The sequence below is a fragment of the Anas platyrhynchos genome, chromosome 1, assembly GCF_047663525.1.
Source record: "Anas platyrhynchos isolate ZD024472 breed Pekin duck chromosome 1, IASCAAS_PekinDuck_T2T, whole genome shotgun sequence".
NCBI classification, from domain to species: Eukaryota; Metazoa; Chordata; class Aves; order Anseriformes; family Anatidae; genus Anas; species Anas platyrhynchos.
The window spans coordinates 14,703,227-14,726,983 of record NC_092587.1 but is presented as its reverse complement, the minus strand read 5'-3'; the positions used below and the strand labels follow the sequence as shown (position 1 = coordinate 14,726,983).

Below are 23,757 nucleotides of genomic sequence, written 5' to 3'. Positions count from 1 at the left end.
TCAAATAGCTGGTGATGAATAAAGAGAGACAGGTATATATATGTGCGTGTATGTGTGCATATATCTCTGTATACAAAGACAGATTTGATATGTGGTGACTGTAGCACCCCCTTAATCAAATATAATTCAATTGCAAGTTAGTGTACATCTCCTATCTGAAAATAACATGTTGTTAAGAAATGAATGCTATAAACAGGGAAAGAAAATCAGGTTTTGGATTGTTTATGCATTTGACAAGATGCTGAGCATTGTCATTGTCATTCTTCTTTCTCTATTAGAAAATAGTGAATTAATTTCTTCTTTCCTTATAAAATCAGAGAAACATTCTTATATACAGAAAACAAGATTGTGAAATTCCCAAAGTTTGCAAGGAATTTGGAAGGGAGATAAAGGACTTGTAAACATGCTGAGCTGGCTTTAAAAGCTGATAAATTTCAATTTGCATGTGCCCATTCAAATCCATGTATAACCTTGCTATGGCAACAGCATTACTGGAGAGAATTAACATAGAGATAGACTTGGTATTACTTTTCTTCTTGTTTCAGACTGCTCAAATAACAATAGCAAGAGTGGAAGTGCCCGTTGTGCCAAGAACAATAAAGTGGATGCACGGAGTCTGAGAATTCTTGGCAACAAATATCTCAAACCAATTAGGCCCTAATATGAAATATTTTTAGATTTGGATTCCTTTCATTGGATGTGCAGAGGATAAGACTCCTTGAAGCAATTTGCTAGTTCTCTTTTTCCGTTTCTGGAAATGCATGCAATTCTTGTAAGTAGAATCTACTTTTGATTCCGGGAGAAATTCTCATTCATTTTGGATTTATTTATTTATTTATTATTATTATTCTTTAATTTCAGCACACTAACCCAAACTGCATTGTGTGATATAATGAAAAAAAACTGCAAAATGTAGCAAGGGACTAGTGAGAGAGAAGACTTTCCTGGAAGTCTTGAGGTCTCTTCCAACCTAGAAATTCTGTGATTCTGTGAGGAACTCCAGTTTTCTGAGGAAATCATGGTGTTCAGTGTTTTCTGTGAAACACGGAGCACCTCAGCCAGCAGGTCTGTAGGTGGTCATCATGGTGCTGCCTCTAATAATGCCATCTTGAACCTTGAAATACTTGTTCATACTGTAGCACCATGAGTTCTCTTATCACGTGGGACTACATTTCCATTAAAAAGGTGGGGGAAAAGACATGCATAACTCTTAAAACTGTAGAGTATGTGAATTCCAACCTCTTAAAAAATATGACAACTCTAATCTATATTTGTTTAAAATTCTTAATGAATGGATGAAGAGCACAATTTTCAGGATCTGGATTTTATTTTTATTTTATTTTTGCATGGCATATTGTGCCTTTGCTCCTTAAGAAAACAGTCTGACACTAGAAGCAATAACCACAAGGTGAGAGCCTGGACTCTAACATGCAAGGGTTCCATTGGCTTCATTTTCTAATTCTCAGCTTGACCACAGCACAGCCATGGTTCTTGGGTAAGAAGGAGGACAATTTTGGTTCTGCTCCACACAGAACCCCATTCTTCTCCTGCTGAAATCAGTGATGAAATCCCTCTGAATTCAGTGGAAGCAGGATTGAACTAGCAACTTTCAACAAAGGCGTCATTGTTCGGCATCGCAGGGGTCTGGGATGCTGGTGATGCCTTTCCTCTTTGTGCTCACTTCCTCCGCCTCATTAAGGCTGTGGCTTTTGGTTTTTCAGCTCTGGGGTGTCTGTTTGCCGTTGGGTGTCTGCGATGTTTTGTGGGCTCTGGTGTCTACTGCACTAGAAGACAGATGTTCCTGGGAGTCTTGCAAACAAGTCTTATTGCAGGGGAACGGGGTCTCTGCTCCTACTTTAAATGCATAAAATCTGAGATAGGTCTTGCATTACATTCCAGATCACATTTGCATGACTGATTATTTTTGCCTTTTTCGTTTGTTTGTGTAATGTCAGCAGTAAAAGGTAACTTAAACCCCAAGAGGCTGACTTAAGTGCCTTGCGTTGCTTTCGCTTTGTTGTGTCACTCAGCAGTGTTTCCTACACGCAGGACTTCAGCAAGCTTCATTTCCTGCGCTGAAGTGGTAGCAAAACAGCATAAAGAGAGCCTGGGAAATTGAGAATTATGGGAGGTATCAAGACCTCAAGTCTTGTAAGAGGTCCCTGGAGGAGCACCGAGCTGTCGTTGCAGAGATCAGGTACAGGCACTAACAGCCTGGTTAAGTAGGTGCAGGCAAGCCACAGGGAGAGTCTTCAGGCAACTGCAGGGGAGAGAGGGGGCAGCCAGTGTCAAGAGGATAGTAGGTATTTCTGTGAGTCTAGGCTTTCAAAATGATACTGTTTTTTAGATTTTGATACATAATGATACTGATTTTGCAAGCTAAACTATTCAGATTAATTACCGCGTATTTTCATTCTTTCTAATTACTGTAAAGGTTAGAGAGATATATTTGTTCCAAATTAAATTTTATTCTCAAGCTCGAGTACATGCTTAGATTAATTCTACCTGAAGTAGGTGAACTATTTTGGTTTTATGAAGCAATCTGGTCAAATTTCCCAACTGGGCATTTTAAAAAGAGAAATCTGAGACATCAAATGTGCTGGCCGTCCCTTGATGAAGAGACCTTTCCCCTGCAGGGAAATCAGCAGTTAATGTTATTCACTCCACATTTCAAAAGCACTTCGGCTATAAATTGCAAAGGTATAGTTCAAATATATTTTTAATTACCACTAGTTTTTTTGAGGCTCTCAGAGGTGGCAGATAGATTGTTAGAGCGATGTCATATCTGGGTGCATGTATTTACTAGTGGAAGATAATAAAAAAAAAAAAAAAACAAAAAAACAGTCTCTCTGCAAGTCTCCAAACCAGCTGAGGAGGATTTGTCCCCAGCTTCCCCTGTTGCCCTTGGGAGCCAATGCCACAGCCCTTCCATCGCACCCCGACCCGTGGTCCCCTAGGACGTGGGATGAGGCTGGAGCATCTCCATGGCTTGGGAAGAAGCTCCCCATGAAGTGGCTCAGGTACTGCTGCCCACACCTGGCATTTTCAGCTGCACGCTTATGCCAAGGTCAAGAGCCACCAAACTCCTCTTTGCAGCAGCCAGCATTACAGAGCCTGTGTATTGTATCCTGCCTTGGGAGACCTTGAGGAAGCAGCGTGAAAACCGTGTTTATAAAAGGATGTGAGATATAAACTAACACTCCCTTTCTGATATCTGAGGATTTATCTTGCAGTAAAATTCCTCCTGGGAAAGCGGCAAAAATTCAACCCCGGTGTTAATTGGGGATCGCATAAACCCCATTTATCTGAATTTACATACAGAAGAGAAGGTAGTATGATAAAAGAGAAATTTAACTATTCATCCCTCTCTGCAACTATAAACACAATTTTCACTGTGTTTATGCTTGACTGTCTACAAAGGCCCTGTGATGCAGAAAAGGGATGCTCGGTCCCCGGAGCACAACTCTGCCAGGGCTGAGCACTTGGGCCGATGCAGTGGGTGTAGTGAACCCAGTGATGCTCTGCAGAGGAGGACAGGAGCTATGGTCATGACATGGAAGATAAATCCAGGGCAGGATTTCAAGTGGGAAGAGCTGTGGTCAGAGACAGGAGTCAGGAAGGAGGACAGTGTTTCTGAAAGAAACACTGCCCGAGCAACAAGGATGAGTAAATGGGATAATTACCAGGAATTTACAGAAGCATTAGTGCAATCATGGGATGGACTTTACTTGATCAGAGATGGCAGTGGAGGAGCCAGGAGTAAGCTCCAGGTTAAGAGCTGGAATGCTGGAGAATTTACTGGATTTTAATAGCCAATGAGAAGAATATTAATTTAGTTTTGAGATATCAGGAGACTTTGCAGGAAAAGAAAATGAGGGAAAGACATGAGTCTGGCCAGTCATTCACAGCTATTGATGAAGATGTGATTATAACTGGGAAAAGGGATTTAGATAAAGAGGTATAAAAGGAAAGCAGGATAACACCTCCATAGAGTATAACCCTGAACAAAACAAAAGGGATAACAGGAAGAAAATGTCAATAGGCAAAGGATACACCTGGCTGTTGAAGGCAAGGGAGAGGTAGAGAAAAATGGAAAAGCAACTCTTGTTCTAGAGACAGAGGTGGAGGGGCCACTTCAATGCACCAGGGAGTGAGAAGCTGGTTGGGGGAAGAAAAGGAAATCAAAATACTGGGAGCAGAAGCCTTGAGGTTTTGAGAAGCCTGGAGATGGGGGGAGGAGGGAGAGCAAGCAGCGAGCAGAGAGGAGGTGGAGCTGGGCAGGCAATTAAAATGCCCTGGGCTCTGGGGGACAAGGAAAGAAACCCAGGGAAAGACTGGTTGTTGAGAGGCTGGGAGTGTGGGCCAGGGGGAGTGTGGACACATGAGCCAGAATAACAGTTGGGTCAGGGGGTGCACTGGAAAATGAGCAGCAGAGAAAGTTTGGTAATTCATCCTCACACAAAGCCTTTTCCCTTCATATCTGAACGTGCCTGTTTCTGTCAGCTTGATTAAATCAGCCGGTTGATCTTATTTATCCAGGTGATGGGTGGGTGCTGATACATAGCCCTCAGGAGCACATAGAACCTATAGGAAGAACTGATTTATGGGTCAGCAGCGAAAATTAATAGATAAACAAAACAAAACAAAACAAAACAAAACAAGCATGGTGGTTCTAAACAAAAATTACATTCCCACCATTCTTTGTTGTTGTTGTTCTGATGAAAGAACAAGAACAGAAACAAAATTCTCTGCATCCAATGAGAAGAAAAATATCTGATTCCAGGTCTTTGCGAGGAATGCTGGAGGAGCAAAGCAGAGAACTTTCCCTCCCGTTGATGCTGCAGGAGCCGGAGCCGTGCCGTGCCCCACAGGAGTGAGGGGGAGCACAGACCACATGCGGAGAGGCCACATTTCACTCCCGGCAGTGGGAATTCAACCCTGCTGCTCCCTGGTGACTCCCTAAGTCCTGGGCTGGCAGTCCTCTGCTCACCAAATTTTGTACAAGGCACAAATTCCCACCAACAGGGACTGGTGTGTGTCACCTGCCCGGCTGCTCTCCTCTCTGGGAAGGTAGGCAGATTTACATCTACCTCGTGCTCAGTTCAGGCCATGGCTTTTAATAAAATTCCTCCATCTGTCACAAGGGTGTGCTGAGGGGTGATGTTAGGGGCAGCTCTGCCAACCTGCCGGCAGCCAAAGCTGGTCCATGAATGAGTTAATGGGGCAGGAAACAAGTGAGGAAAAGAGTGATTCCATGGCCTGAGTCTGGTGTGACATGTAAAGACCAGAGGAACTAGTTAAATTTGCTTTACAAGGCCTCATCTTTTGAAGATGACAGAATTATTTGGGATGACCTAACACATGGTCATCCCAAAGTGTCCCTGCCCATGGCAGAGATGTTGAAACTAACTGAACTTTAAAGGTCCCTTCCAACCCAAACCATTTCATGAGGCTGTGACTCTACATCCAGCCACCCTGGACGAGGCACAGGACTCCCTCCCAGCTGTCATGCCAAGCCCAATGGGCACAAGGTAGCTGAAGCAGCACAGTTAGCAAACCATGGGCAATAAGCAGCAGCCACTGGTGGCATGTGTGTTTCCAGAGGCTCAGTGTCTCCCTCTGAGCAACAATTACTGGCAAGGACCACAGACTCATTTGCTGAGCTCATTGTGCTCTGGGGCAGCGAATATACCTTTTGGTCTAAATGCGGTGCTCAGAAAAGAAGAAATTAAAGAAGAAGAAAGAAGAAGAAATTAAATCTTGCTCCATGCCCTGCCTTCCTTGCTGCTCGGAAGCTGTATGGCTGATGGGGGTCGGTCTGCTCCCAGCTGCAGAGAGGTGCCAGGTCCCACTTCCCAAAAAGGGCTCCCCGATTTGCCAACCCTGCACCCACAGCTGAAGCAGAGGGGATAAAGCTCTTGGCCAGTTGCTCCATTTGGAGGTACAAAACCCCCAAGCTCTCTGGCTCCCACCACTGCCCTGGCTCAGCCGAGCTCCCTGCACCTCTCCCAGCCCTGCAGTGGGACTCGGCCGGTGCTCGCCGCGAGCTCAGCATGCTCGCGCCGCTGAAGCGAGGTCTGTTTAATACTTGTCTGTGCTCCATGTGTAAATATTATGAGGAATATGTAAAAGAATCTCCTGAAAGCCACTTTATGCTGATGTTACCATGAATAGATTATTGTCCTTTTATGGCTGAGGGACAGGCTTTGTAATTTACAGTGCATTTTATAATCTCTCTGATTTCTCTGGCACCGGCAGTAGCCAGCAAATATCTATTCATAACAAAGAGGACAGCGTTAGGATCGCTGTGTAACAGGAGAAAGAAGGACGGTGGAAGGGTGATTTATGATTCCTCAAACCAAACAGTTTTATCTGCTCACTCAAAGGCAGACTGCCTTCCTAAGAAAAAGTTATTGCTGTGTAAACAGGTGATAAATAATCATTTATAATGAGACAACTTAAACAGGTGATATGAGTTATTTCATAAAAAAGTACAGATAACTTTTACCCATGCTTTGGCAGCAACCTCATTAATGGTAAGGGTCCCATTTAATTAACCCTTGGCTATGCTGCTTTGGACTTTCCTTTACCCGTTCTGCAGGCAGCGTGACCTCCTCCCACCTGCTTTATCGTGGAGTGTTTTTTGTACGACTGAAACTCCAAAATGCTGCCAGCATTTAAAAGATTTGCAGCAGAAGAGAGCCCAGAGGTTTTCTGTTAACCTTAAAAGCAGTGGGGAATGTGGGCTAAACCCAGACATCCAAAGCGGCATGAGATCCAAGAGGAGCTCTTGGCTCCACCTCTGCTCATCAATTTTCCTGGTAGCTGCAGGCTGTTAACTCTGTATGAGGGGACAAACACGAACACAGAGCCATAAACCAGGGCTGCCTCATCTCTGGGAGTATTTCAGCACTTGTAGAGGAGCATCAGAGATAGCTTTTTTGGTGGCTTGGACAGTTGAGGACACAGATGGTCAGGTGGAGCTGTGGAGAAGGTCCCAGGCTCTGATGGATCTCATCTGATCAGGGGGGGTATGAAAGCAGCAGCCCTTTGGTTTGGTTCTTTATATTTACTAAAGGCTAATTTTACGAACATCCCTGGCTGGAGAAAGCGTATACAACTAAAAATAACTTGAAATGAATTTAAGCCAGAATCAGCCCACCTGGCGGTCGCAAACACAGTTATCTCCTGTTCCTTCCTTCCTTCCTCGCCTCCTGCCTCTCTGCGGCTCAGTTTAACCCGAGCACAGGTGTCTTCCTGTGCACCAGCACTGGGGGGATGAAGCGACTGCTCTCCTCTTAAACCAGGGCAGTTTGATCACTGGTGCTGATTTACTGGTGAATCGGAGCAGAGAGATGCTCATGTGCTGCCAGTGCTTCCCTTCTGAGCCTCAGCAATCACCCAAATGCCAGAGGGAGCTGGTGAGATGGGACCACAGGGTGGTTGTCCCACCGGAGCTGCAGAGGTCACCTCAAGGTGACTGTAAACAGACCTGGTGGAGGAAGAGGCAGCACCATGCTGGCCAAAGCCAAATATGACCATGAGCAGTGTCAGCACAGCTTGTAAGATAATAGGAAGTCCTATCCTGGGCTCTCTGCCTTCCCTTTACTCCTTTCAACTTCTCTTCGACTCTCAGTGGTGACCAGCTGAGATCTTCTGCCCATCACAGTTGAAGGGGGATAAGCAGATGTAGACACTTCAGTGGTTTTATGTAGCTATGCTTATTTTGTGTGTGTGTAAAACACGCCTGTCTCATGTTCCTTTGAAAGAAGGTTTTCAAAGGCTGCAATTTCTCAGCACTGCAAAGTTGATCCAAACCTAGATTGAAGGAGAGGTGAGGCAGAGCTGCTCAGCCAGTTCTGCCTCTGGACACAGGGGATCCAGTCACCAGCCGTGGATGTTTTCTGGAGATGGGACTGGGTTCAAGGGGCTGTCTCTCACATTTTTCAGCAACTCCTACGAGGACCTGAGCACATCACTACTACCCTCTGCATTTGCATATGTGAAATGAAGGTAAAGATGCTCACTTTTCTGAATCTCTGGATCTACAGAAGAAAGGCACCACATAGATGAGGTCTGAATACGAAATCAGGACCAAAAGGTAGCCTGCAGGACAGCTCTCAAACCATCTTTGAGGTGTCTATTTTAGCAATCCTCCAAGGACATGCTACTGCCCTTGTGCACGAGTGGCTGCCTGGACCTGTGAGATGTGGGGGACGTGTAGGGAGGTTCCAAAACAGGGGCCACCCCACAGCGCTCTGGAGGATTTCTTGCTTTCTATTTGGATTGATGATGGAGTTGCACAGTGTTAGCCCAGTGTTCCACCACAGGTTTTATTTTTATCTATGCACGTGAAACAAGTTCACATGCTGAATGATAATTTGAAATGTCAGGTTGAACTCTAAATGAAAGACACCAAATACGTTGGCAAGAAAGCAAAATCCATGGCTGCTGTCATGCAGTTTGCTGCCTATTGATAAGCTTTGAGAAAAGGCAGATGTGGTGTGTCAGTGGCAGCCCCAGTTGCTGGTGCTGGGAGTGGGGTGGGAGCAAGCCTGTGCTGCTGTCCCCTCTCTGTGCCCCCTCCAAATCACCTACTGATAACTTGCCTGGCACCTTGTTGCTCAGCCTGCCCCTCAGGACAGTAGCACTGTGCCTACATGGGTGGCAGAGGTGGCTTCTTCCCCTGTTCATCCAACCCATCCAGCAATGGGCATCTCGCTGATGAATGTGGGCCTGACCCTAAGGAACTGCCAGCACATTCCCCTTCCCTGGGAAAATGCACTCACCCCCTGGGCACTGAGGGGAGCAGGGCTGGAGTGGCCAAAGGATGGAAAAAAAGACAGAGAGACAAAAGGAAATGGAGCAGAGAACAAAGTTGTGGTGGGGAAGGGTGCACCAAGTGCCCATTGCTCCCAGTGCCCCTGTCCCGCTGTGAGCATCCCCTTTCCAAACTGCATTCCCAGCATTATCCCCTTCCCTTCTCCCTCCTGGCTCCTGTGTGCAATTTGACTCCTCTGGGCATGGGACTCAACCAGGACAGGACCCCTTGGCCTGGAGGAGAGGATGATGAGTTGGGGGATCAGGTCCGAATAACAGCCCTGCTCTACCAGCAGCTCCCTGCCTCCCTGGGGCCACCACAGCTACCTGTGCTCTCTGGGAAGGGAAACCATAATCCTTATCTACCCGTGGCATGGAGATAAAGAGGGGAGGTTACAGTGGGATGAATTTAGGAGGCATGCAATAAAACTGAAGGATGTCATTACTTACAGTTCTTCATCTGATTTCCCAGCCATGTTCATGCCCATCACATTTCTTCAAACAAGTATCTGGCCCTCATGTGAATCCAGATGAATTATGTCTGCGTTCTCTTTACTCCCCGTGTTCATACTTCCATAAAATATGCAATTGATTTCATACAGCACAAGGTGCTCGTTTTAAGTCCATGGCTGCCTGCTACGTATAGAGACTCTTGCATTATTATTTGTTCTCTTGCTTTTCTCCCGAGTGTGATTAGATTTGTCAAACACAGCAGCCACCAGCATCACTCTTACTGTGTCTTTTGGAAGTTTATATTGCTCTCAACTTGCTTTGATTTGATTCTTGATAGCTCAAGATTTTCTCATGACTGTAGAACAGAAATTATTAGTATTTCTGTTAAGGGTTCATTAACAAACTGCATCAGCTCCAGAGGAGGCCAGACACGGTGCAAGGTTCAAATATTTCATCCACACCAGTTCTTTCCCCACTTTTTCTTTATTCTTGTTTTTACAAACTGCTCCTCATTTTGTTAATGCGCATAATTTTCTTACTGAGCACAGACTGGAACGAAGAGTTTGATATTATTTAATGGGATTTTTTAATGGGACTGAGGCTTTCAGCTGAGATCTGAACACTGTACCAGAGCTAACGTGGATGATTATGGTAAATGATGAAACCTGAATAGGCAAAGAATACATGGAAAAAGAAAGTGTTTTCAAATCTCCTGAGCTTGAAATTCATCCTAAAGGTAGTGGGAGCCAGCAGAAGCAACTGCAGGGCCATTAGTCACTGTCTGTGGGCACTCATGGTGGATGGTTGTGTTTCAGAGGACTAGAAAAAATACGCATGTGCATACACACAAACAAAATATATATCAAAATATATATAAGAAAGGGGAGAAAGAAAGTCTCAGATATTTACAGACCAGTCTGCCAAGATTCAGTTCTCAGAAAAATACCGTAAAAAATAAGAAAACAGATAATAAATAAAGCAACAGCCAGCACATATCTGTCAAGAACATATAATGACAGACCAATTTAATCTATTTCTGAAAAAAAGGATGAGACCTTGTTGATAGGAATAAAGCAGTTGGCTTCACATTTCTTGTAACAATTGTCCACAGATTAATTCAAACTCTGGTGAACAGGCAACATATCTCATGGCTATAGTCCTTTCCAGCCTAATCATCATCAAGCGAGTGCATGCCCTGTCTCTGCCCGGTCAGGCTACATCTGTACAAAATGTAGAGTTTGGTCATTGCCCCTACACCCTCACATCCCCTAGCACATCTAGATGGAGCTCTTTTTACAACCGAGGCCTTCTTTGATCTACCCTTAGTTCTTGAATCTTAGCTTGACTAACACCTTTCATTCATTCTCTCCCTTTTGGCACATTTCTCCTTGAAAATGTAGAGACATTTTAATTTAACCATTGATATTCAGACCCCTGGAGCTGCTGAGCCTCCAGTCTTCCCTGAGCTCTGTGCATATGGGTACAGTCTGTTTTTTGAAGCTCACTTTGAAGTCCGTGTTCATGAAGTCAGTGACCGCACCCAGAGCAGGAGGCTGTATGGGCATCCTCTGGGATGCACATTTTAGACCTACAACCCATCTGCTGTTGGTAGACCTAAGACACTGCCAAGAGTTTAGCACTGGGATTCAAAACCAGCATGTAGCAGAAAACCCTGGAGAAGAAAGTCTGCAGAAATTTCTCCTTGTGAAACTTTTGTGTGCCTTTTGAAGAGGTTAGCATTTCCAGCCCAGTCTGTATCAGCACCAAAGGTGTCATCTATTCTAGTGAGCTAAACAGTGCCCGGGTTGACTTGAGTGCTTGCCTGCAGCCATCCCAGATGTTTAACTGTTGGCATTCTGCCTGGCATGATTTTGTGCCAGTTGGCAGTCCCCATGCAATTCCCAGGCCCAGTTTGGGAGAGGGCAATAAGCCTCTTCCTTATAGGCAGTACGTATGGAGACACAGGAGTGTAGCCAAGTGGATGTGCGTTCTGCCACACCATTTGTCCTTAAGGCAAAAGAACAAGTCCTGGACCAGTTTAATTTACCCATATAAGCAAAGAGACTGCATAAAAACTGTGCAAGGACTTGCCCATTGGCCAAGAGGTAACTGGGTGAGAGGTTTTTGAGTCTAACTCTGGCACAGTACAACTCTGTTCCAGATTTCCTGGAAATCCAGAAGTGAAACTCATCACCAGTATTCCAGCCTTCAGTGACGCTTATGAAGCCAGAAATTGGCTCAAACAACAAAGCTAGAGCTTAAGGACAAATAATCCACAGCAGCAATAAAATATGGGGAAGCAGGAAAAATAGGTCCTAGTGGGGACTATGTTCCTATTCCCCTTGCCAACATCAACTGAAATAGCTGCTTGGGTTCAGTGGGGTGGCATCCCTTTGTAGGGTCATCATGGAGCTCCAGCTCCTCAGATCTCTTGGAGAACAGATGGAAAGCTAAAGACTGAGTCTATTCCTTGGAATTCATGGGGGCAAATCTAGATGTCACTCTGGTCAGTACTCATCTTCTCTGAGCTGTCAGGGGCAGACCGCAGCTCACCTGGGACCCAGTTCAAGTATGGGTCTGCCTGTCTCTTGGGTGTTACTGGACTCTGCAAATAATACTGCCCTATGCCAATTTCTCAGGAACACATCCGCACCATATGACAGGGTCTGCTCTTCTGTAGCAGAAAATGAATTGGCCTGCCATGCCAGTCTTCACCACATTTATCCCCATCATGATTTATCCTTCCTTCCCTGCTAGAGTGGGATCCCTTTCTTGGAAGGCCTGTGGGCCCACAGCCTTTGGCTGCCCCAAGGAAGGGGTAGACTACATGTTTCAGAGAATTAGATCCCAGAGCGGTGAGGAAGGTCTCTTGATGCTGCCATGTCCAAGTATTGGCCAGGCTCGAGATATTCTGCTGTGTCTGTCGTACTGTGCAAAATAAATGTGAATTTATTTTGGGGTTGTACATGAAGCATCAGATTTTCTTCCCAGTCCCATAACAACCAGAGGGACTGAACACACTGCAAATTAGCTCAGTGTCTTCTTCCCATTGTTTCAACAACAGCCCTACTCAGCTTTCCAAGATACTCCAGGCTGATCTGTTTCCTTGGACATCTCCAGAAAATTAACCTGGGCATTCTAATGTATGCTTTCTGAATACTTTTTTCCATAACACTCGTGAATTGCCTCCACCTCTATTCAAACCCCAATACTTAGAAAGGTAAAGGCAGATGTAACTGTGGTCAGCACCATCTTGTGGATGCAGTTTTGACCCCAGGATATACAGATGTTATTGGTAAGGGACCATCTTCTCTAGAAAGAAGCAAAATATTTCACAGCAGGAAGACCTTTGTTCTTTTATTTATTTATTATTTTATTATTTTATTCATGGGGATCAGAAGACATTTTTTTGTCTGGTAGTTTGAATAGGTCTGATTTGCCTTGGTAGGAATCGATTCTGCTCAGGTAAACTGTGAGCTGAAGGACAAAAGGTTGCCCATTAGTTTGGCTAAAGCCAAGTTTCGTCACTTGGAGCTCCTTTCAGGCCTTCACAGAGCCCTGTGTCCTTTCAGAGCAAGGGTGTGCTGAGATGCCTGTTCACTTGAAGAAACCTGAAACAAACCTCCATGCTGTTGTAAATACCTGGGGCACTGTCTGTGGTCACCAAGGAAGAGTTGACAAGTGGGCAATCTTCTTCAGGATATGTTGATCCATGTATACATTCACTTTCTTTCCTCTTTTTTCCTCCTCACAGGAGTCTAGTAAGTGTCTCCATGAGCTCAGACTGAAGCAGTCTGTGGACTTATGAACTTATGGCCTTTATCTTGACTTGGATTGGAGTACCTTAGTACATACTGCTAATATTGATAATGTTTCAAGTGCTTACGAGACACTTCCATCCAGAGATTGGATACACATGTATGGCATTCTTGAAGAAACAATGATGAGTCAGAGAATAGACCTACCAATGACTTCAGCAAGGTTTTGGCATCATTCCACTTTACAGTCTAAGAAAATACAGGCTAGATAAGGACAAATCTTCTGGAAAAATTTGCTCAAAGGATAGTTATCAGTGGTCCATAGTGATAGTCTTCTTTGAATAGATTCTCTACGGACCAATTCCAGGCCACACAGAAGTTAATATATCCATTAATGGTCTTGACACAGGAATAGACCATACTCTCACTGATGTTTGTGGATGATCAAATCTGGGGCAGGAAGAAATGTGAACCCTTTGAAAGGCAGGGTTAGAACTGAAAAAGTTCCCAACCAATTACAGCAAGAACCTAAAATAAATAGCCAATAAACCCGTAAGGAGAAGGGCAAAGTATGATGCATGGGTAGTAATAGGCAACTGCACAAATACAAATTGGGTAACTGCCTAAGCAGCAGCTCTGCAGAGATGGAGCTAGTGATTAAAGATGAATATGAGTCATAGGTTTTGTGCTGCTATGAAAGAAGGCAGATGCCTCATTCAGATATGTAAAGAGGAGTCATAAGGAAGATGCAGTCAGTATTTCTTCTTTGACTTTATTCATCCCTTCAAGACTTCAGTAGTTTTGTCCATTCTGGAGGACTGCACTTTGCCATACCAACCGGACATTTCCTTGAAAAAGTCAGGGAGCAGATTTTTGCCTGGAGAAAAACAAACAAACAAACCAAAACAAACAAAGAAAAAAAAAAGAGAGAGAGAGAGAGGAAGAGAAAGAATTTGGATAGGTTCATCTAGAGAAGATAAGACTGAAGGGGAGAAAAATGTATGGTGTAATAGTCTTTGTATGGTTATGATAAAAGATTGCTACACAGAGTACAGGGCAGCAAGTCATATGGAAAGATATTGGAACAAACTTAAGGAAAGTGTGTTTTGGCATAGATGGCCTAGAAGACCTCAGTATTTTAGGAACAGATTTTAAAATACCAGTGAGGATTCATTAGATATAATCAGTCCTGTGCTGAGGTTATGAGGTGAGACAAGATGGCACCTCTGCTCCCCATCACTCCTGTCACAAATGATTCCACAATTCTGTGATTTGATTTTATTTTTTAATTCAGTACCTGAATTCGATTTAATGAATTCAACGTTCTGCCTGATTTGTTAACCTATTTACTTTATCTCCAATATATATTTTTTTTCAGGTAGCATCCCCCTCTTCCCTCCCCTGCTCTCTGACAGCCTTATCTCAATGCCTTTGCTGTCCTCATTTGCCCAATAGACAATCTTTCATATCATTAGTTTTTCTCACAACAACACCCCATAAACAGCAATTTTCTTCAGCTGCACATTCAAATGTGTTGATTCAATGTGTTTTTCACCTTTAAGCATACAAAGGTGAATCATCTTTTTTTTGTTCCTTCTTTTTCTTTGCATTCTCGGATGAGTGATGAGCTGTGTCCTCCCAATGACAAACATTCTTCTCTCACACCCATGGGCCAAAATCTCTACATTAGGGATCTAAACAAAAGTGTGTTTTACAAGATCAAAAATGAGTGGAAGGGTAATAATAATAAAAAGTCTATTAGAAAACTGAGATTATTAGATAATTAACAGATACTTAGGCCTGTTCTCACCCCAATTTAGATATTTAAGCAAGAGACTTGAGTGGCAACCGTAGCTGGCTTCATGCACAGTGAACTGGGAGAGCGAAGCATTTCTTGTGGGTGATTCATCCTGACTAACACTAAATTGCCTGCTCAGGTTGCCAACAGCAGGACTCAAGGGAGGATCTGGCTTCTGGTTGGGGGCCGTAAAATCTGGCTGGGAGACAGGAGGCACTCAGGTGGCACCAGGAAGCACTGTAGTGACCAGCAACCATTGAGCCTGTTTATGGTTAAAAGGAAAAGGGCAGTAAGTTGTTTGGGAGAGTGGGAACTTCAATTGAAAATGTTTTCCTGAGATGGTGGGAAGATATTTGCAGCAACTGAGTTTTTTTCAGTGCTACACACGGCTGTAATATGTTCCAGGAACCTCATTTCAAGAACTCTGATTTGGTTGATCTTAATATGCTTAATGCTTAATTTTTCCAGGTTTTGGCCAGTTAACAAATTCATTTTGTGCAAGGAAAACAACTTGGTGAAGCTGTGTGCAAATCCTGCCTGTTTGGTTAGCTCAAAGTGGTAAAAAAAGAAAACCCAGCTAAGCTGCACTGGGGAGTGGTGCTTTGACTCATCGCTGCTTCCTGTAGATCCGTATCTCCTCTCCTCTGCTTGACCCTTAGCTGTAACTTCTACCTACAAGTGATCCAGGTGGGTTGGAGAGCTCCTTCTTGCCTGCCTCAGAGGGCTGGATAATTTCAGTTTTCCACTAGATACATAAGGGATCCAAACCACAAGTCCAAGTGATTCAGCTCTCAACTTTGTGTCATGCTCTCTGTTTGATCTTTGCAAGACAGTGTGGGTTTGTTCATCCAAGGAAAGGACTGCATGCCCTGTCTGAACTAGCAGAGCCCTCTGAACATCACCCAGGAGCAAAGAAATAATTTCCCAGCTCTCTGAGATGTGTTTCTAGCACCTCGCTACTGACCCTTCCTTTTCTGTTGCATAAACCTTATCTCCACTCACAAGTCCTTCCTCAAGACCAGTGCTTCTTATCATCTTCCATCTGCCCCAGAACATGCCCACCACCCACTGTCCTGTCGTCATATCTTCCAGAAAACACTTTTGAGTGTCAGCCCACGGCCAGCACTACTGGGGGGAGCTCCCCAAAGCCAAAACCACCTCCATGAGTTCCTCAGGATGGCAGCCACATCAGGCTGAGCCCCCTGCATTGGGTGTGCAGGACTGCTTGTCCTTGTACTCCACTGTTAGTCAATACTTGCCTGTTGTCTGTGGTGCTATATTTAAATGGTGAACTGCTAGGAGCACACCCTGTCCTTTCATTTTGTGATTGCACTGTGCCTCATATAATGGGGTATTGCTTCATGACTTGTGCTGTTAGGAATGGATGCAAAGCAAATAAATAATATTAATGCTAATAAGAATCTTTCCTTATTTCCTCCTTTTGTCTTTCTTTCATTTGTTTCTTTTATATTCGCTGTTATATTTGTGCTTATGTCACTTAAATAAAAGAGCTACTCAAATGCAGCTTGTTTTTTATCTTCCCAGAGAATGTTCACTTCTTTGTCCAAAGTTAAAAAAATGAATACCAAATCAACCAACATGGAGGTTGTTTTTAATCAAGTAATTTATCTTGGCAAGCCCTGCTGCTGTTTGGCAAAACAATCCATTTCTGTCTCAGCAGAAGCCCGTGCATTCTATTGAAGCTAATCCTTGATTCATTTGATTTTCTGTTTAGTTTGATCAGTACCTCAACGAACAGCTCTTTTGTATTAAAAATAATAATAATAATAAAGTAGCTTACACTTTTCTTTTTGATCACTTTAAGAACTGATTCTGAATAATTTACTTCGTTGCTAGAAAACAACCTCTTTTCCCCACAAACACATCATGCAAAATACAAGACATTTACAGCTGTGGCTAGATATTTTTTTTTCTACAAAGAGTAAATTTGTCATCAAATGTTGTTTTAGTTATTCCCAAGCTATTTGTATATCTGAGAAAAATGTGCTAAGTAGTTTTGGCTAGGCACTGGATTCCAAAGTGTGTCAGAGTGAAGATATCCACGTTTTATGTAGCAGTCTTTGGTCAGTGATATCTAAGATGTAGAAGACTTGTCCATAATCCTGAACTTGGCATGCAGGATCTCAACCCTGCTTCTTTGGAGAGTGCTCTGTGCAGCAGCCCATGGGTATTCACGGGAAAGAGTTGACCACAATGTTCTGAAGTCCTACTCGGGGTGGGATGTTGCAACATCCTTTACTATTATCAAGGGTTAGAAAACAGAGCTCCATACACCATAGCAAGATATAAATTGTTAATAAAGCTCTTTTTTTTTTTTTTTTTTTTTTTTTGGTGTTGTCTTATTTCTTAGAAAAAAAATATGTTACCAGATACTTATACTCAGGTAAGCAAAAGAAAAGACTCACATTTTAGGTACAAAATACCAGATTGTCATTAAACCACAGGGAATTTCTGCTTCTAATGTGGTTGGGCAGCAGCCTAATGGAAAGAATGAGACTGCATTTTTCATGTGAGCAACTTGGTCCCCATTTGTATGTTCAGTGCATCCCAGAGAATTAATGGATCTGTAAATGAACTACTGAAATGGTAAGAGTTATCTACATATTTCATTTATTTTATAATAGCTGTTAATCTTACACAGCCTGATTTGATAAAACAGATCATCAGATCTTGATTTTTGTGTGCTTAATTTAAACTGTAATTAACTGTGCATTATACATGTAAATTGCAATGCAGAAGTCTCTAAAAGTACATGAGGATGGAACTACAGTCCAAAAACAAGTGTAAGAAGCTGAATTGGTAAATTCCCCCTGAGTGAGGAAAAAAGCCCCAGACTGTGTGGATGAAAAGGAAAGGCTACAAAAGATAGCAAGCCAACCCTTCTCATTGGGTTCCCAGGTATACCATGAGGAGGAAAGGTAGAAAGTAATGTAGGGGGCCATGTCCATCAGAGCTTCCTGCCCACCATGTCCCTTCTGAGCAGGACTTGCTGTGATAAAGCCTGGCTGCTTCCATGGCTCAAATTGCAGGCAGCCTTGAGGGGGAATGTAAATGTGAATGGGGAGGCAATGCTGTTGCACAGACTAGCTACTGTATTAGTGAAAGGAATAGATATCTGAAGCATAGATATGCACTGAACTCAGGCTGACAATATTTGGCATGCTGACCCTTGGTCCAAACCCTTTATGTAACTCTGAAGTTGAGTAAAAGCAGACATACAAATAATAGTTCTTGTGTGATGAAGTTTAGTGAAGATCCAGATCTATAATAAAAATAAGAAACTTCCCTTACAGTGACTCCAGTGCCTTAACACCAGCTTATGCTCTTGTTCCATGGTCACATTAAGCCAACTTGAATCCTGGTGCAGGTCAAGTCTTGCTCCCCACTGCTCCAGGACACATCCCACCTTTCCTTCTCTCCTCGTTCCCTTCTACCAGAACACACACTGATGTGGCCAGGCAATACACAGGTTCTGGGAATTCATCTTACTTGAAGCATGACCTCTATCCCCCCAAAAGCATTGCCTCCATTTCCCTACAGGACCATCCTTGGGGTGAACCACCAACAGCAAAACCCGGGACCTGCTGGTTTTAGCCAGCTACTGCTCTCTCTCCTTTTAGAGGAGCTAACTTTTCAGGGCCAAAAACTCTCAGAAAGAGAAAAGTTTTCCAAAAATTTTCAAAACTTTTACAGAAATGACTTGAATAAATTAAGTACCTCTGTATTAAGGCAATTAATTGCTCTTTGTACTTTGCCTGAAATATGTTCTTTTTTCCTTCTACCCTGTTGTTATAAAGCTTCAGTAAGGATCTGTTCTTGGTTTCAAGATAAAACAAGAGAAAATTCCACTCTTCTATCTTCTTGACACCATCTGTTCCTTTTTCCCTTCCTCTTTTTCATTTTATCTTTACATATATATTTATTAGAGCACCTTCATATAGTTGTGAAAGAGATTTGAGTGATGTGTTCTCCAAGAATTGCCTATGATCTTCAGCATAGCTAGAGGAAACTACACATTAATATGCCTTAGGTGGAGGGACAAATACCTCAGCAGGCACACACCTTTAGCAGGTATTTATTTTTGAAAATAGACCAGTAAACAGCCGTGCTAGAGCTTGCAAAACCTTTTGGTGTGTAATTATTATTGCCCTATGACTCTATCCCTGTACAATGAAAACTCTTCTATCATAGGTCAATGCAAACATTTAATGAGTTAAGAAAATGCTTTCCTTTGATGGAAATGGACTCTTTATGGGGTGCCAGTGCTAAAAGACCTTGGTTCCTTGACATGTTTTTTTTACACTGCTAAAAAGGAAAAAAAAAAATCTAAAAAGATTACTTGGTTTAGATGTTTAGGGTAACCAAACACAGGTCTCCCCTTTGATTTAAATGTATTCCAAATCACCACATAGCTTGCAGAAAATGAGTATTTTCCCTGTTTCTGTGAGAGGAGATGACAAAAGGTACTATCACGTTTGGTGATACCTGGTGAATTTCTTGGCACATTCAATAGAAAGCAAAAACCTGTTTAAGTTGATTGTACCTGAAAATCTTTTATAGTAAGCACATTGTTAAGCTGAAAGTGAGATGTCCAAAGCAACTGTTGGCATATTTACAGGTTTGCAATGTGTAAAGTGAGGAAAATGGGTCATGCTGTCTACAGTAAAGAGCATGAATACAGCCATTGTCTTGACAATTTGAGAAGACCCCTGTATCTATGCTGCACCTCGTTCCTGTGCAGAGAAAACTTCAGCATATGGGGGTGCTCTAAGGCAACTCACCCCTCACACATGCTAGGACATAAGGCAGAGGTCATTTGCCCCTAACTAATCCTATCATAGATCAGTACTCGTAATGTGATCCATCTGCTGATCTGCAAGGTCATTTCTTCAGTTCCTCATGTCCTGCAAAGTCATTCCTCCAGTCAACATCTTTTCCTCTGGACCTTGGGTCACCTAGCCTGTTGTTCAGTATTGTCAGGGTATGGCCAATGTGTTCTACATTCTTATCTCCACTATCTTCAGCTATTGGTAGTTGTATATACCTTAAATTGTCGTTGTTCTTTAGCTCATCATTTTATTATGAATGCCTGGTGCAGCTCTCTAACTGAAAGTTGTTTAAAGGGCGTTTGATAAACCTATTTCTTCTCCATGATCCAGTTTGTAAAGACTTTATTTGTGTTAGACAAGTAGTCCTTCCCTTGCCCATCTGAACCCTGCACCACAGACGGAGTCACAAGGGCTGTGAGACATACTGCCTGGGTAAATAAATGGGACAACAATGCTAGCAGTTACTCCTTCTAGAACAACGGTGCCATGTAAGGTCATATTTATTTTCATAGCCTTTGTTTTTTGACCTGTTGATTGTAAGACCTTATTGTTTTGCTGTTCTGACTAAGCCATTTGTCTTTTGTTGTATCTCATCTGCTGATGAATAGATATCCCCAGCAAACCGAGGCTGCCAAACACCCCTGGGACTCCAGTCTCCGTGCCAGATATTTGTTACATAGCAGTACACGACACTGCAGGGAGATGATGTACCTTTGTCTATGCCGGCAGTGACATCAAAGCAATCATTTAATTTCTGGTGTACTGAGAAAGCCATTGGAAAACGTGAGTGATTTTACAATGAAATCTGTACATTTTCAGTGTCTTGCTATAGCAGCACCACTGTCAAATGCTTTCTTACAGTCACTGAAGTGTAAGAGTACTAGTTGCCATTAATTTATTTGTTCATTAGCATTATGTAGTGTGAAGGTATGGTCAATGAACAAAGCAGGAGGAAGGAAACCAGATAGCTCTATTTCTCGTCATGGTAGCTTCTCTTCAGAGTAATTGTACAAAGTCCTTTCTTGGACAGGAGCATTATTTACCTCCCGTTGTTTCAATCACTTACATCTTTCTTAGGCAATTCTGTCATGGTGTATTTCCTCCTTTCCTTTGAGGTGAGTTTTAGTCCCTGTTCCCTACTGTAATTTCATTCTTCATATTACTTGCTTTGAGTGGAAGTACACTTATTTTCCTGGCTGTCAGTGTTTATAGCTCTGCAGTTTGCTGTTGAAAATCTTCAGTTCACCTTTGGCAGTCTTTGTGAATATCCAGCTCCTCTATCTTACTTACAGTACCATGTTCAGTCCTGTTTCAGTTGGGGATCTATTTAGTGCACAACAGAAGTGGTCCATGATCCACATTGACATGGCCTGCCTTCCCCTTTGTTTTCTGTGCTTGTAGTGATTCGCTTATCTTTGCTTCCTTTGGAAAGTCCCGACAGAGTCTAAACCATGTCAGGGAATGTGCTTCTGATGGGTCTCTAGGTCTAGTCTACGTGATGGGAAAGGGATTCAAAGTCCTTCCAGACGGAAAATTCATTTGAAGGGGAAGAAGTTGGCAACCATCCCATGATGCTTCCTATTACATGATTGAACTGTTGACTTTTGGTGACCATTTTTAAAGGGCCTTCTAATCAGAAAAACAATAATTTCAATAATCTTTCAATTTCAAAATCTCAAAATTTCAATTTGACCATATAATTATGCCCTTCATTCCACTAGAAATACTGCAGTTAAAATAAAGAGAATAATCTTGCTCCAATCATGAAATACTTGAAATGTGTAAAATATTTATTTTCCTTTGCTTCAAGAGAGCCACATGGAAGAATCTTGATGAGACATAATTTTTTCTTGTTTCTGTGAACTACCATCAAAAGTAGTGACTTGTTTTATATGTAAAATATGAACTTAGGCACTCTGCTCCAGCAACTTAGTTTGTGTAATTATATGCTTTAGTGAATAATATAAGTCATATTACTGTGATTAACATTTGTAAATCACCAAGTGTGTAATGGTCACCTCCAGTTATTAAACCAACAACACAACTATCTGAGCAATTTTAACAGATGTTAAGCTACATGGGCTACAAAAACAATTGATAATGCTGGAGAACAACTGTTTCTGTGGACACTTTTGGAAGGCTTCAATGTCAAACAACTAAATAAGCTTCGATAGGCCAGGAAGTTCTGTACGTAACTGGCCTTTGCCTCATGTCACAGGATAATGATGGTTTTCTTCTTTGTGTGATTAGTTTATGACTTTTTTCATTAAAGTCTGAGCCTTTCTGTCATTATTCATCATCTGCATATGCTTTTCCTTAGGCTGGCACCTGCACTTGAGGCTGGTACCTGCACTTTGCTGAAAACCTCCATGCAAAGACTGACATTCTTGTCAGGACACTTTCAAGAAAACTGTACTGAACCAAGGTCAAAGTTGGCTCGAAACCTCTTGGAGAACACGGTGGAGTGCACTGCCCTTGCATCTGACTCATGGAAAACAGCTGCCCCATCCTGCCTGAGAGCAAAGTGGTTTACAAACAGCATGAGGCCACGCCTAAACCCTTGGACAGTAAGAGATGTAAGACCACAGGAAGCATTGACTTTTCCACACCAAGAACGTGGAAGCTCCTCCATTTGTTAAGTGCTATGAACCAAAAGGCCAACAGACTGCTGTCAGTAAATCCAAATGCTGCCATCACAGCAGCTGCCCAGGAGCACAGAGGTGGGGATTAATAGAACCTGCCAAAGCCAAGCACATAAAGAACTTCATCAAAATACATCAGTGCGTCAGATATCCCTTTGCTTTCAATATTAAGAATAAACAAAGGTCACACTGTCACCAGATCACAAAAGCTTGCCGGGCTTGATGCTATTTTTTGCTGAGTTGCTCAAGAATTAGAGAATAGTTGGCAATTTCATTCACAAATATTTGCACTCCTAATGGGGCAGTGGAAGCATGGATGACTGGAAAAGACATGACTGGTCCACATCTGGGGAGAAGACAAATGAGCTCTAAAGCTACCAGGCAGCAGTTTTGCTGTCTCCTTGTTAGGAAACTTTCTGTTAGAGCGACATACAGAGCTGAAAGCCTCTACTAAAATGTGTTTGGCATCCAGCTCCAACTTCTGAGTCAATGGTCTGGCACAGTCCACCTAGAAAGTGGCTACCAAAAGGAACCAGAGGCAGCAGCTGTGCTGCCTGCCTGCTCAGGAGCTTTGTGCACTCTGGGGCAGTGCCTGCTGCATTGGGAAGTCCCGTCCTTTTTCTCATCATCCAAAAGCTCGGCAACAGCAATCTTCATGTCTCTTTTGGCAGCCGTCCCAGTAGCACAAGAGCACTCTGTGATGGACTCTTTGGTTTCTAGGCTTGGATGACTACTTCTTAGACTTTATAACAGCAACTTTTCATGCTGTCTTCCATGGCTTATAGATAAAATGGCACTGTGGAAGAAATAGTAGGCATAGTCTCTTCAAGAGTCCTTTAGACCTGATCAGGGATTTTAAGCTCTCCTTCTTTAAGATATATGGACCCCCCCCCCCCAAGGAGGAATGGATTTTGAACCTCTGCTCTCAGACAGATCTCCTTTTAACATGTGGAATTCCAAAAGCAATGACAGATTGGAAACTCATGCCAAAGTCGCTGAAGCATTTAATAGAGCCCGAGGAAGCTAGTGTCAATCTTTCCTTTGTCCAGAACTACTTTAACAAAGTATGCGACCTCTTCGAACTCTCTCGATGGCTCGCGTGAAATGAAATCTAGCCTAAGTGCGGTAATCTGGGGGCATTAAATTACGTTTAACCTAAATCGTTAACAGTTGTTGATTCTCCACGTTGTAATTACATTGGCTACAAACGGGATCGAGTCCACAGCACGGAGGAGACGTCAGTGGGGTGACTGGGAACTGACAGGCAGCCGCGCCAATCCCCGGCGCGGGGCTGGGAGGGCTCGGCGAGGGAGGGGGACTCCGCACATATGTCCAGAAATTGCTGCAGTGGATGGCTTGGCTCGGCTCTCGCTGCTATTTAAAGGCACATGAGCTGCATGTTAAATTGGGCATTAGTAGTTGCCTGGCTCGCCAGC

General features: G+C 43.1%; 1 long non-coding RNA gene across 1 annotated transcript; it reads left to right on the top strand.

Moving 5' to 3' along the window:
• Nucleotides 1-505: 505 nt before the first annotated feature.
• Nucleotides 506-23,481, top strand: LOC106018386 (uncharacterized). Its single transcript, XR_003497760.3, has 4 exons — nucleotides 506-772; nucleotides 4,784-5,070; nucleotides 20,288-20,462; nucleotides 22,000-23,481. It is a non-coding gene; the product is annotated as an uncharacterized lncRNA (long non-coding RNA).
• The last annotated feature ends 276 nt before the right edge of the window (nucleotides 23,482-23,757 follow it).